Raw genomic sequence first — 13125 nt, forward strand, 5'->3', positions numbered from 1 at the left:
AGGCTCGGGGAACGTGCTAGTACTATCAGAGCATCACCTGGGATGGTGATGAGGAAGAAGACTTACAAGAGGAGGGGAATTGATACCAAGCTGAGCCCAGAGAGAGAGAGAGAGAGTAGGAAGTCAGGCATGGGAAGTTCATTCTATGAAGATGGAATAATAGCATATGTGAAAGCCCAGGGGCAATAAAAAGAGGCACTTTCAGGAAATTGCAAGTAGTTCAGTCTGTCTGCATCTTGAAATACATGTGGGGAGGTGGTCAGAGAGCTAGTGAGGAAGGGAGGGGCCAAGCCATCACCCTGCAGTTGCCACAGGGTCACGCACTGCCACACCTACACCACTGTTCTTGTATCAATACCGGATGGTTCCTTGTCCCTGAGGAACCTTCTCCCTTGGCCTTGGGCTTTAGAGATTTGGATGTTTCTTTCAATTTTCCATTTTGTCCTATGCCAGTCATGGCAGGTGTCACAAGGGAGGAGCAGGGTTCTGATGTCGTTTTCAGGAGTTTCCCTGAGAGGGGGGACCCACTCCAATACTGGACCAGCCTGCCACTTCCTTCAAATCCAGAGGAGACCGCCCCATCAGGTGGGAGGAAGTCCTTATGTCCGGAGAGGAAAGGAAGTACCAAGTAGTGATCAACTGCTGGAGAAGCCATGCCTGTGGCCAGTGTCTCTTGTTCTCACTGATGGCTCTGACCTAGCTACAGCTTAGGAGAAGGAGGAGCTTCAGATTTGCTACCGTGTCCTATAGGAAGGTTCAGTCAAGGCCAGTCAACAGGTACTAACTGAGTACAGACTTGGTGTCTAGGACTGTGCGAGGCACTGTAGAGAAAGATTCAGGCAGTGTGCTGAGACCCAAAGCAGTGATTTACGGGCCAGATCCGTAGTTCCAAGCCAAAGCTCCAGAGTCCATGCTCTTTCTGATCCCTGACGCTGCTTTTGGGCATTAAGCATGGCCAATTTAGTTTAGGGTCAGCTGGAAATAAACTACAAGTCATGGCCGATTGCAACATTGCTTGCCTTGTTGACTTAATCGCAACAATCCTGACACAATAGAGGATTGTATTCAATCAATGGGAGGAATAGTGAATGGCCTTGCTAAGCAGGAAGAGGTACAATATGACCAGGAAAATCTTGGCAAGCTCAGGTGGCTTTAAAGAGGTCAAGGCGTGGGCTGCTACTCAACTGAGCTCTGGGCAAGTCAAGAGAATCCCTGACTGACTCTCACACCTGCCTTCAGGTAGGCAAAGGGGCCTCTAAGGAGCACTTTTCAGGAAATGCTCTCTGCTCCTGGGCCATGAAGGACAAAAGGCAGGAAGTGGAGGTTGAGAAGGTCTGTGGACCACTCGGTTGCCTTCACTAGATTTGGAAATCAGTGTCTGGGATCATGTATCATGTCTTATTGGGGGTGGGGCGGGAGGAACAGCACAAAGAGAGAGAAATTGACGGAATTCAAAGGCAGAAGACTCCACAAGACTAACAGAATGAATGAATGAACCTATGTTAGCTTGGAAATTCACTTTAAGACCCACATGTTATCTGGCTCCGTTACCTTTAAAAACACAGATTTCATTTCAGGCAGAGTAAGAAGTATCTGTGTGGATCTAGAACGAACTCTCCAAAAATTCATCTGGAATAAAAAAAGACCCCGAATAGCTGCAGCGATCTTGAGAAAGAACAAAGTAGGTGGGATCTCAATACCAGATATCAAGCTGTATTACAAAGCCACTGTTCTCAAAACTGCCTGGTACTGGCACAAGAACAGACATATAGATCAATGGAATAGAATAGAGAGCCCAGAAATCGACCCGAACCAATATGCTCAATTAATATTTGACAAAGGAGACAAGAACATACAATGGAGTCAAGATAGTCTCTTCAATAAATGGTGTTGGGAAAATTGGACAGATGCATGCAAAAAAATGAAACTAGACCATCAACTTACACCATACACAAAAATAAACTCAAAATGGATAAAGGACTTAAATGTAAGACGGGAAACCATAAAAATTCTAGAAGAATCCAAAGGCAACAAAATCTCAGACATATGCTGAAGCAATTTCTTCACCGATACAGCTCCTAGGGCATTGGAAACTAAAGAGAAAATAAACAAATGGGACTACATCAAAATAAAAAGTTTAACAAAAGGAAGATAAACAATCCAATCAAAAAATGGGCAAAGGATCTAAATAGACACCTTCCAAAAGAGGACATTCAGAAAGCCGAGAGACATATGAAAACATGTTCAAAGTCTCTAATCATCCCAGAGATGCAAATCAAAACAACAATGAGGTACCATCTCACACCTGTCAGACTGGCTATCATCAACAAATCAACAAACGACAAGTGCTGGAGAGGATGTTGAGAAAAAGGAACACTTGTGCACTGCTGGTGGGAATGCAGACTGGTGCAGCCACTATGGAAGACAGTATGGAGTTTCCTCAAAAAACTAAAAATGGAACTCCCATTTGACCCTGTGATCCCACTTCTAGGAATATATCCCAAGAAAACAGAAACACCAATCAGAAAGGATATGTGCACCCATATGTTCATAGCAGCACAATTCACCATAGCTAAGATCTGGAAACAGCCTAAGTGCCCATCAGTAGATGAATGGATTAGAAAACTGTGGTACATCTACACGATGGAATACTACGCTGCTGTAAAAAAGAAGGAACTCTTACCATTTACAACGGCATGGATGGAACTGGAGAGCATTATGCTAAGTGAAATAAGCCAGTCAATGAAGGAAAAATACCACATGATCTCACTCATTCATGGATAATAGAGACCATTATAAACTTATGAACAATAATAGATACAGAGGCAGAGCTGCCTCAAACTGATTGTCAAACTGCAGCGGGAAGGCCAGGGAGGGTTGGGGGGCAGGAGGTAGGGGGGTAAGAGATCAACCGAAGGACTTGTATGCATACATATAAGCATAACCAATGGACATAAGACACTGGGGAGTAGGGGAGGCCAGGGGATTGTCAAGGGCGGGGGGGGGGGGAGGACACATATATAATACCCTTTGTAATACTTTAAGCAATAAAACAATAAAAATAAAAAAAATATCTGTGTGTCACTGAAAGAGAAGATATAACGAGTCCACTTCCGAGGGACAAAGTGGAAAAGTGGCTTTAAGTCCAGTTAGTTGCCTGGAAGAGATAGACATCTACAGACTTAGACGGAACGGGAATTGGGATGGGCCTTCGAAGAGGAAGCTGCAGTGTAGTGACGGCACTTCAGATCAAGAGCTCCAGCTGGCTCACTATCGGGATGTGGGATGAAGACACTCTCGCTGCCTCTGTCTTGATTTCCCTACTTGTGTAAGGGAGATGATTCACAGCTTCCGTGAACCTGCCTCACAGAAGCAACAGGACGATGAATAATGCAGCATATCAACATGCTTTGAGAATTTGAAAGATGCCTGGTGTAAGTGCTGGGTATGATTTTGTCATCATTCTTATCTTCTCACCTTATCATTGCAGAAAATCATGCTTGGAGAGGTTGGCCATTTTGACATCAATTTTTGGCCAACTTCTCCCACCCTTATTTCCACACTGATGGGCATGAAGCCAGGGTAACCTGTCTGCTCTATCTTCCTCACAGACCACGAGCTTCCTGAGCTTTGATTCCCTGCTCACCTCTGCCCCTTGCATGCTCTTCCTCTTCTCCATTTTCCTAAATCCAGTCCTTTTCTCAAGGTCTAACTCACGTTTCCTCTCCTCCCTGAGGTGCCCTTCCTTTCTTATTCAGCACTGTCTTAGCCAGGCTTCTCCAGAGAAACACAACCTGTATGGAAAGAGAGGTGATGAGGGACCAGCTCATGCGATGCTGGGGCATGAGAAGTTGAACGGCCTGTTGTCTGCAAGTTGGAGGCTGAGGAAGCCAGGGGTGGAGTTCTAGTCCAAACCCAAATGCCTGTAAACCAGGGAGCCAATGATGTAAGTTCAAGTCCAAGTTCAAAGGGCTGAGAACCAGAAGCACAGATGTCTGAGGGCAGGAGCAAATAAAGGTCTCAGCTCAAAGAAGCCTTCCTCAGGTCCGGGTCCAGGTAACAATGGCTCCTTATATCCTTGCCAGGGTTTTTTTGACTGTCCAATAGGGGAAAACATGATTTTTTTTTTTAGCATATATTTAAGTTTAGATTGGCTTCTAACAAGGAAACAAGACACGCACTGTTCAGAGGCCAAGAGCTACAAGCCTGTGCATTCACTGCCCAGCGCTGGAGTTGACCCGTGGTAGGTATTACCATTTTAGAAAGCATCGGCGGTCATCATGGGCCCCGCGCCCACCTCAAGCATGGACAGAGTCGCATAACAAGTCAGCCCCTCTGTGAAGGGCTGACCCAACTTTCCTCTTCTGTAGAATGGGTATGAGAGTCCTGGCTTGCTCTCTATATCACCGCATCTTTAGAAGGAGGAGATCTGACCCCACCTATTAAACACCCTGAAGTCCTTAAAAAGAGGCAATTTCCTTTTCCTCAGTGACACTGCTGCTCGGCCACTTGTCAGGACAGGTCATGTGGCAGGTGGGGTGAGCTGGCAATTTCCTATGCAGCTTGGCAGTGCCCGCAACCTCCCCAGGGAGGCCTGTGTGCTTTTAACTTCCTTCCCCCAGAGAAATACAGAAGGCAGTCCTCCCTTCCCTCTGAAAATGTCCAGGAGGAAAGCCTGCTAGGGAAGGGTGGGCAGGTGGGGGAGAGGCCGGTTACCCCCATCCACCCAGCCTGCTTAGCTAAAATCTCTCATGGAGGGACAGGCCCCGCCCGCAGGCCACGAGGTCCTGATCCCAGCCAGTTCCCTACTGAGCCCAGAAGCAGCAAGGCCTGAGCCAAACTCCTGGGGCCAGGGCAGCCCTGCTGGTGCCTCCTGAGCTATTGCTTCCGTCAGTCAGTGCAACACAGCTGGCGGGTTGGACTCTGATACCTGTCTCAGGATGCTCCTGGCAAAGGACCGCATGTGTCATTGCCACCTGACTCTGACGAACAGGCCGTGGGTATCAAACTCCAGGCCAGAGGGTGATGTGGCCGAGGCAGCATGGGCAGTGGGCAGTGTCTCTCCCCACGCTCCCCTCCCCACTGTCCCTCTCCTTCTCTCCTGTGCTGCTGACACAGACTCAGCAAAGAGACAGAATGGCAGGCGGGGCCTGCTCTGGTCCCACAAGGCCCGGATCCTAACCCCAGCTCCTTCACTTGGGGAGCTGTTTGTCCTTAGGCAAATGATTTAATTTCCCCGTGCTTCAAGATCCTTAAATCCATCCATAATACAAAGATGAAAAAATGATACCTACTCCAAGACCTAGGACAATTAAAAGAGTGAACACATGCAAAACAAAAACAAACAAAAAAACCCAAAAACCCAGGCCTGACTCAGGGTAGGTGCTTAGTATTAAGTACTAAGAAGGATCCCTTCAGCCCTCTGTCAGCTGCTCCACACCCAGTCAGGGAGAGAGCGTTAAAAAATATGAAGTTGCCAAAGAGTGCAGCCAGTTCCCCATCCCCAGCCGCGGGCCACCTCTTCCCGATCCTTTTGTAACTGCCTTTAGGAAACCCCAGGACCCACACTGACATTGCAGCTTTCCTACCTGGCCCAGCTTTTAAAGCGACAGTGGCCTCAGTTATACATACCCCTTCCCTACCTCCCCCATACCCCACAGGTACACTCTCCAAGGACAGAATTCATTTAGTCTCTTTCTAGCTTTTCTGGCCCTTGAACTCCACTTTTAGCAAATTTGGGGGGAAATCAATAATTACCACCAAAACCCAGGTCCCAAATCCATTTTCTCCGTCTGAGACCTACTAGTTCAGAAAACTGAAGCCGCCACGCGATGTGGCCATGAGGCCAAATTAATTCACATTTTTATTCATCTGCTTCTTCAGAGGATTGTTTCCTAAACTACTGGAGGGAGTGCTGGAGAAGGTGAGATCCCAGAGAGGCCCACTGGCCCCTGCTCCCGGACTAAAGAGGGAAGGAGGCGGGGCTCCCAGGAGCCGCTCTGCGCCAGCCCTCTGCTGAGCCCTTTCTAAACCTCTAACCTCAAGTTGGATGAGGGATCTCTGTTCTTACATAATGTGGTGGGGACAACGAGGAGTAAGGAAGATGGCAGGGATGAGAGAGCTGAGTCGAGAGTCCACAGTGTGCCTCGGACCACCTGGGGGGCTCCCGAACACAGGACATCGAGTCTCTCCCCAGAGTATCAGATTCAGGAGAGCAGGATGCGGCCAGAGAATTGGCATGTTTTGAGAACCATTGGTTTACCCAAACCAAAGGAATTCTCCCGCTTCTCTCTAGCAACCCAAAGTCCCTCTTGGTTCCTTCTTGCTCCTTAATTCTTCCATGGAGCAGAGCTGCTGCCTTCAGGAGGTCAGGCTCTGGGGTCAGACCGCCTGGGTCTGAATCTTGGCCTCATTTGATCAGCTGTGTGATCCTGGCCATGTTACTTAATCTCTATGGCCCAGAGTCCTCACATTAATAACGGCTAACATTTTCTGAGCACTTACTATATTATATGCTGGGTGCAGCTCTCGTGTACTTAACTATTTATCTGTTAAATCCTGACAAGACTATGAGGTAAGTGCCATTATTCTCCCCAATTTACAGATGAGGAAATTGAGGTGCAGAAAAGGATAATAATTGTAAACACCTCATAAGGTCATTGATGGATTCAATGAGATAACCCATGTCAATCATCTGACCACTGTTACTTTTACTATGGAAACAAGAGGGGTCTTGAGAATTCTAAGGATTTGCCTAAGAGAATTAACCATGCGGCTTCCTCTGGACTCTACAGAAAAGATGCAAATCACATTCCACGTTTTGTCCCACATTTAAGTCCTCCCATGAGAGATGGGCTCCCCTTTCTGAGTTTCTGTCCCCAGAGAGCTGTCACAGTTCTCAGGGCCTGGGGACACATGGGGTGGAGCAGAGGGAGCTGGGGAAGGGGAGGGGCGGGAGGAGGAATCTGCGGGAAAGCTATGGTGTGCGCGCCTGGGTAAGCAGGAGTCCCGATGAGACCTGACATGAAAGCTCTGCAGAACACAGACAGTTTGCAAGCTCACCAGACCTGAGAGGAGAGAAACAGAGAGGAGAGAGAATGCTGAGCCCCTGAGCTGCGCCAGCACATCCCTTGTGACTGACACTAGTGGCTCCTGGCCTTGGGTTTTCTACCAGAGCTGGAGGGCAGGGGGTAGAGACCTGGTTTTGCTTTTCCTGACCTCCATACATGTTAAGCTTTCTTTCCACAGCTCACGGCAAGGGGCTTTTGTTAAACCTAGGCTCAATGTGAATACTAACTGGTATAATCACCATCATCGAAGGGATTGAAAAGCTGGCGATCAAACCTTCAGTGCTTTGCAGCTATAAGTCAAATATTCTGAGATGCAAGGACCCATTAGTCAGCTCGAACTGTGCGCTTGGTCACATCCCAGCAGTTACACTGGCTCTTGAACCTCCTCTCTGTCCCCACAGGCTGCCCTGTCTTTGGATCGGCTACCTATCAATCCTTAGAATACAGCTCCCCTGGACTGATCCTTGACTTCCTTTCCCAACCCTGCTCCTCACCAAGGCTGGGTTAGGAGCCCACCCTTGGTAACTACAGACTTTCTCATAACCCCAGTCTTATCACACTGTGGCCCGATGGCTTGCTCACTTGCCTGCCTTCTTCCTGCAACACCAGGGCATAAGCATCATATTCACCTTTGATTTCCCAGTGCTGAGCACAGCACCAGGCTGACAGTAGTTGATTATGAAATATTTACGGGTGGGTGTTTTGTGCATGCCCACCCGCTCCTTGCCAGGCTAAATGGAGGGGAAACTCCCCAAGTGAAGGCCTGATTCCTCGACTGGAGAAGAACAATTGCAGGAAGTGTTAGCTTGGTGAGTGGTAAACACTGGGGTGAGAACATTTGCCGAGAGCCAGCTTCAACTGGTGAATTGATTGGGTTGGAGCAAACAAGAGGTGCCTGCCCAGTGTATGAACTGGTTCCAGAGAGGAGAGAAGAATGGGAGGTGTGCCTGAGCTGAGACAAAAGAACACAGGCTTACACAAGAGGCCTCACTGTCCAGTTCCATGCTTGCTAGTTCCTCCTGTGATTACAATTCTGATAAGGTAAGCAGGTGTTAACGTAAGAAACGTTCAAACCTATAAAGAATTTTTGTGAGTTTATTTGAGCCAAACTGTCAATAATGCCAAGAAGCAGAATCTCAATGCATTGAGACGATGCTCCAGAGAATGGTGATTTTTCACCTATTTTTATAAATGACCATGGAAGGTGGAGACTGTAAGTGGGTCACATGAAATCCATCGGTGATAGATTAGGGAGGAGGGAGAAAGCAAAGTGGGGAAACCTCTGGGACTGGATAAAAAGTGAAATGGTAGACACATGCTTCTTTTACATAGGTGGGTACAGGACAGTTACCAGGCAACAATGAACAAGATAACAATAACAATGAGGGGATTTGAGGTCTCCCCCCTGGCACATTGGTTGTGCCCTGAGGGGTCTGGAGAAAGGTAAGCTACAAGTTACCCTGACTTCCCAAAGGTATGTTATCTAGATGCAAAAAGACAATAGGCTCAGTTAAAATCAAAATTGATCTTTGTCAGGGAAGATACTGGCCTAAGACATGACTACCCACCAGAGACTGCTTTGTAATTAAAAAGATTTCATTTCACACCATCCTTTGTGGTTACTTTAGGTCTCTGGGTTTGCAAGGCCGCCATGCAGGCCTTCCCTGAGGAAGTCCGGCTGGCGTGTGGCACACAGGTGGTCCGGAAGACCAGCTCCGGTGAGCTTTTCCCAAGCTGCTGAGGGGCTGGGAGTGCCCACTTCTCAATCCTGGTAAGGACAGAATTTCTCTTCTACTCCAGGCAGTTTCCACATATGTACCCTTGGTCATCAAGGAAACCAGGATAAGAAGGTATTTGGGAGAGAGAGCGTACACTTCTCGACAGATACCTATGAGGTCATCTAATGGTCAGTAGGGTCCTTTCCTGTATGAGAGAGGAAATGGAGAGGATGTTCAGGGCCTGGGGAGGCAGATAGTCTGGTGGCAGGTGGGGGAGGGGGAAGGGGAGAGAGGCGGTTTGCTGATTTATGTGCATTTGCTACAGAAGGTCTCCATATGCTGATTCTGGGGACTCCTCCTCTCTGGCCACAGCCTGATGGGCTTTGTATTCTTACTTCATTGCTTTTGTGTGTGTCCAGCCTTCTAAGGATGAATATATGCTCCCCAATGGCAGGGTGCAGATTTTGGTGTTTCCTCTGAATTTTAGCACAGTTCTGGGGACTTGGGGTGGAGCAAGGAGGAGAGATAATACTTGTTGACATGATGAATAAAAACCAAGAAAGGCAATGGGCACAAAGCCCCTGGCCTGTCCATCGTCTCCCCAATCCAAGAGCAGTGCCCCGAAATTTAGTCCCCTGGTTTTATTTGGCTTTATAAACTTCTAGGGGAAAGTCTGTGCAAAACTTCTAAGGGCTGAATATATTGAACACACTTGGTCCTGCCCTGCCTGTGAGCACGGAGAGCCAGGAATGTCCTGCCACAAGTACCAGTATCCCCGAGTTGACTCCTGCTGGTCACGAGAGCTGATAGTTAATTTTTTAGAAATTTTGTGAGCTTGTTGTTAAGCCACTGGTGGCTTGAAGGTGGCCTTGCTGGGAATATTTGCACCACAGAAATTGTCAAATGCTAGAAATCAGAGCTTTGAAAACTAAAAAAAAAAAAGGTCATGGTTCCTTCACCAAACATGTATTATGTAATGCATTGCATTCACACATTTTTTCAGAGAAACTTATTAGGCATCTACTAAACGACAGGCCCCGTAGCAGGGACAAGAGCTGTAATGATCAGTGGTGCGTGACCTCTGAACCAGAGGGACTTCATTAACTTTGAGAAGCTTCCTGACCATGCTTCTGCCTGTTGCTAAGTCAGGGAAAAGCTTTGTGTCTATTCTCACTTGAGACTGAAATATGCTGCAGTCTCTTCCACTTGCCATAATCAAACCTCTTACGAAATGTATTTCAGCAGCTTGTAACTCATTTGTCTCAAAGCAAAGCCACATTAAATGGCAGAAAAACCAAGCCCCTGATTCATTCGGAGTATTTTTCTTCCTCTTCCTGATGTCCTAACCCTTACTCTGGGCCCTTGGGGGTCATTCCCCTGGGTAACTTGGGGAGTTTGCTTTTGCTAGTGCCTGCCAGTTGGCTGGCCACACGTTCATCGGGTTTCATAAATGCTAATCATCACTTTTTATTTTTAAATCTTGTTCAAATATATGATTTTCTCATTAGCTTGCCCCTGATCCAGTTTTAGTTCCAGAGCTCTGTGTCCAGGACGAGGAATTCCGAAGGGGAAAAGAGGCTGTCCATCATCTCCCCTAGTCCTGCTGCTGGCTGGAGCTTGCTGTTGGCTGGAGCTCGCTGTTGGCTGGAGCTCGCGTGTGCCCTCCTGGTTCCACCTCTGATGCCCAGTGACCTAGGGCTATCACTTCCCCAATCAGTGTGTAGTGGGAGGGCCTTTCCACCCACTGGAGCACTGACAGGCTTCTTGGAAAAGTAAAGGCAATTGGTTATTACTTATTCATCTTCAGCCTGGAAAAACCTGACTCCGTGAAGCTCAGAATTTCCTGCTGAGGATCAGAGTCGGTGCAGGTAACAGCATCAAAGACCTGGGTCACGGGTCACTGGAGAATGTGGCTCCACCATTACCTTAGGGAACTTGAACGTGGAAAACAATAAGGGCGGGAATCCAGGCCCCCATCATGAGGGTGCAGGAGGAGTGGGTGGAGAGGTGAGGGACTCGCAGATTTCTTCTATGTATTTCTCTTTCTGGCAGGCTTCAGTTCGTCCCTTCCCTGATTCTTATAGGAAACTTCATTGTTGAGCCTCCTCTGAGATTCCAAGCATTCTGGGGGACACCTGTTCTGTGTACGCTGGAGAACAACATGCCACCTCTCCCCCGCAAGGATCACAGAGTCCCTGGGAAGAACGGGAAGGAAGGAATGTCAGATGCGTGTGTTGGGGGTTGTGACTAGTTCAGAGCTTGTGGGAGGGGCCCCAGAGCTCAGCGCCCAGCGGGGCATGTTAGAGGGAGCTTCCTAAAAGAGGCGGTGGTAGGGACAAATGGGTATTCTGCAGGTGAGCGAGTGGGAAACAGGTATTTCCGGCCAAAGAAAGAAAACATGCACAGAGAGGTAAGAGAACAAGGTCCTTCAAAGGGCTCTAAGTAATGCTGGAGCTCAGGGGTGGTCCTGGAGGAGTGGCAGGAGATGAGAGTGGACACCAACCCAGGAATGCTTAGTTTAGAAGCTAGGCTTCACGACTTGCAATTCAGGGAAAAGGAGCCGCCACTGAAGTGTTCTATGCAGAATGGCCTTATTGGAATTGTGATTTAGAAAGCATTTAAAAGCAATAATAGCAGGATTAGTTGATATTTATTGAGCACTTATTATGCACCAGGCATATCTGAGCACTTTTCTTGACAGGATGCATTTAGTTTTGGGCGTGAGGTGTAGGTCAGATGTGACCCATCAGGCTGACCCCAGCCACTCTGCCCTTGGCCACTACGCTATGAACACCCCTGCTGCTGTCCTGTCTCAGGAACAAATGCTACTTCTCCTTGCTTATCTGTTCCTTGTTGCTTCTCAGTTTGAAGCTGGTCTGCTCCAGCAATTCTCAGGCACAAACAAGAGGTGTGGCTTTGTGAACAGCCCCAGGTCTCAACTATTTACAAATCAGAAAGAGGCACAGAGAACTCCAAGCGGCTGCCTGGGCTTTCGGGGAAGATTGCTGCGCAGTTCCCTTCCTCCCAGTCCTGGGAACCCACAGAAATCCCTCTCCTGGCCTTGGCTTCTGGATCCCAGAATGCCTCTCCTTTTCTCAATTTCACTCGAAACCCCTTTTCTCTCTCTCTCACTTGGAGCCAGTTGCTTGGAATCAAATTCCTAGGAGCACATTTAAGAAAAATCAAACCAGGGTTAAAAGAGGGAGAATTTAAAAATAAAAGGGATTGCTTTCATTCCTCGAGGGCAAATCTTGTGCCTTAAGAAAGTCCCAGACTGAACATAACCCGAGACATGCCTGTCAATGTCAAATGTTTATTCAATCAATCGACGCACATTTACCGAGCTGCTGTGTGCCAGGAACGGTGCTGGCTAGATGCAGGGAGATGTCTAAGTGGCAGAGTCTCCCTTCACGCCTAATGGAGGGACTCAGCGTCAGTCACGGTACTCTTACAATGTCGCTGTTCGTGGTCCTCACCTCCCTGCACGCCTCCATCTCCTCGGCGATTCTCGCCAATGTGTCTCTTGACTTTCGGGAAACCCTGAGGCACTCCTTCCCCGAAATGTTCCCACACTGGACACTCTAGCCCGGAGCGGGGAGAGGGCTCCGGCTGAGCCAGGTGTCACCACGCATTCCTCCCTCCTCCTTTCCCACGTGACTCACAGGTGACTAGGCACACTCAGGCCTGTTGGGGGTGAAGGGATTCAGGACAGGTCTCCCCAGGAGGGGCTCTGTTGGCAGGCAAATTATTTTGAGCCGAAGGCAATGGAGACCTGTGGGCTCAGAAGAAGTGTCTGCCCCTCCCTTCACTGCCTCGCAGTATTTAAACGGAGGGACTTCCCCACAAGAAGGGTTATTACCAGAGATAACTTTCAACCACTGATCTATATGGCAGGACAAGCATAGAATTACTCACCGTCTGCTCTTCTTACCATCCTGCAGGAGACTGTGGCCCCTCTGAAGCCTGACCCCATCCTTGGCTCAGAATGTCATGTGGACCTCATTTTCCCCTTCTGTCTCTGAACCTCTCATATATGTGGGTCTCTCTCTTGTGTATATGAGGTCCCCATACATAACATATGTAATTAAATTTGGTTATTTTTGTCTTATTAATCTGTCTCATGACTATTTAATTATTAGAACAGCAGAAAAAACCTAGAAGAGTAGAGAAAACATTTCTTCCTTCCCAAGGGAGTTACTGGGCTGTGGCCATTTTTTAAAAGGAAAATTAAATAATTTTGATTGCAAGTCATCTGGGGGGAAAAATCACTATTACTTTAAGCACTGAAAACAGATATATCTCTGAAAGGAATGCCAACCCTTTGGAGGATTTCGGAA

The 13125-nt window shown here is 47.9% G+C and overlaps 1 long non-coding RNA gene across 1 annotated transcript; it reads left to right on the forward strand.

Annotated features, from left to right (window-relative positions):
* Positions 1–7293: 7293 nt before the first annotated feature.
* Positions 7294–12900, forward strand: LOC118673565. The gene is made up of 3 exons (XR_004973411.1): positions 7294–8111; positions 8699–8841; positions 10297–12900. It is a non-coding gene; the product is annotated as an uncharacterized LOC118673565 (long non-coding RNA).
* Positions 12901–13125: the final 225 nt, after the last annotated feature.

This window comes from Myotis myotis, unplaced genomic scaffold (assembly GCF_014108235.1).
Source record: "Myotis myotis isolate mMyoMyo1 unplaced genomic scaffold, mMyoMyo1.p scaffold_m19_p_18, whole genome shotgun sequence".
NCBI classification, from domain to species: domain Eukaryota; kingdom Metazoa; phylum Chordata; class Mammalia; order Chiroptera; family Vespertilionidae; genus Myotis; species Myotis myotis.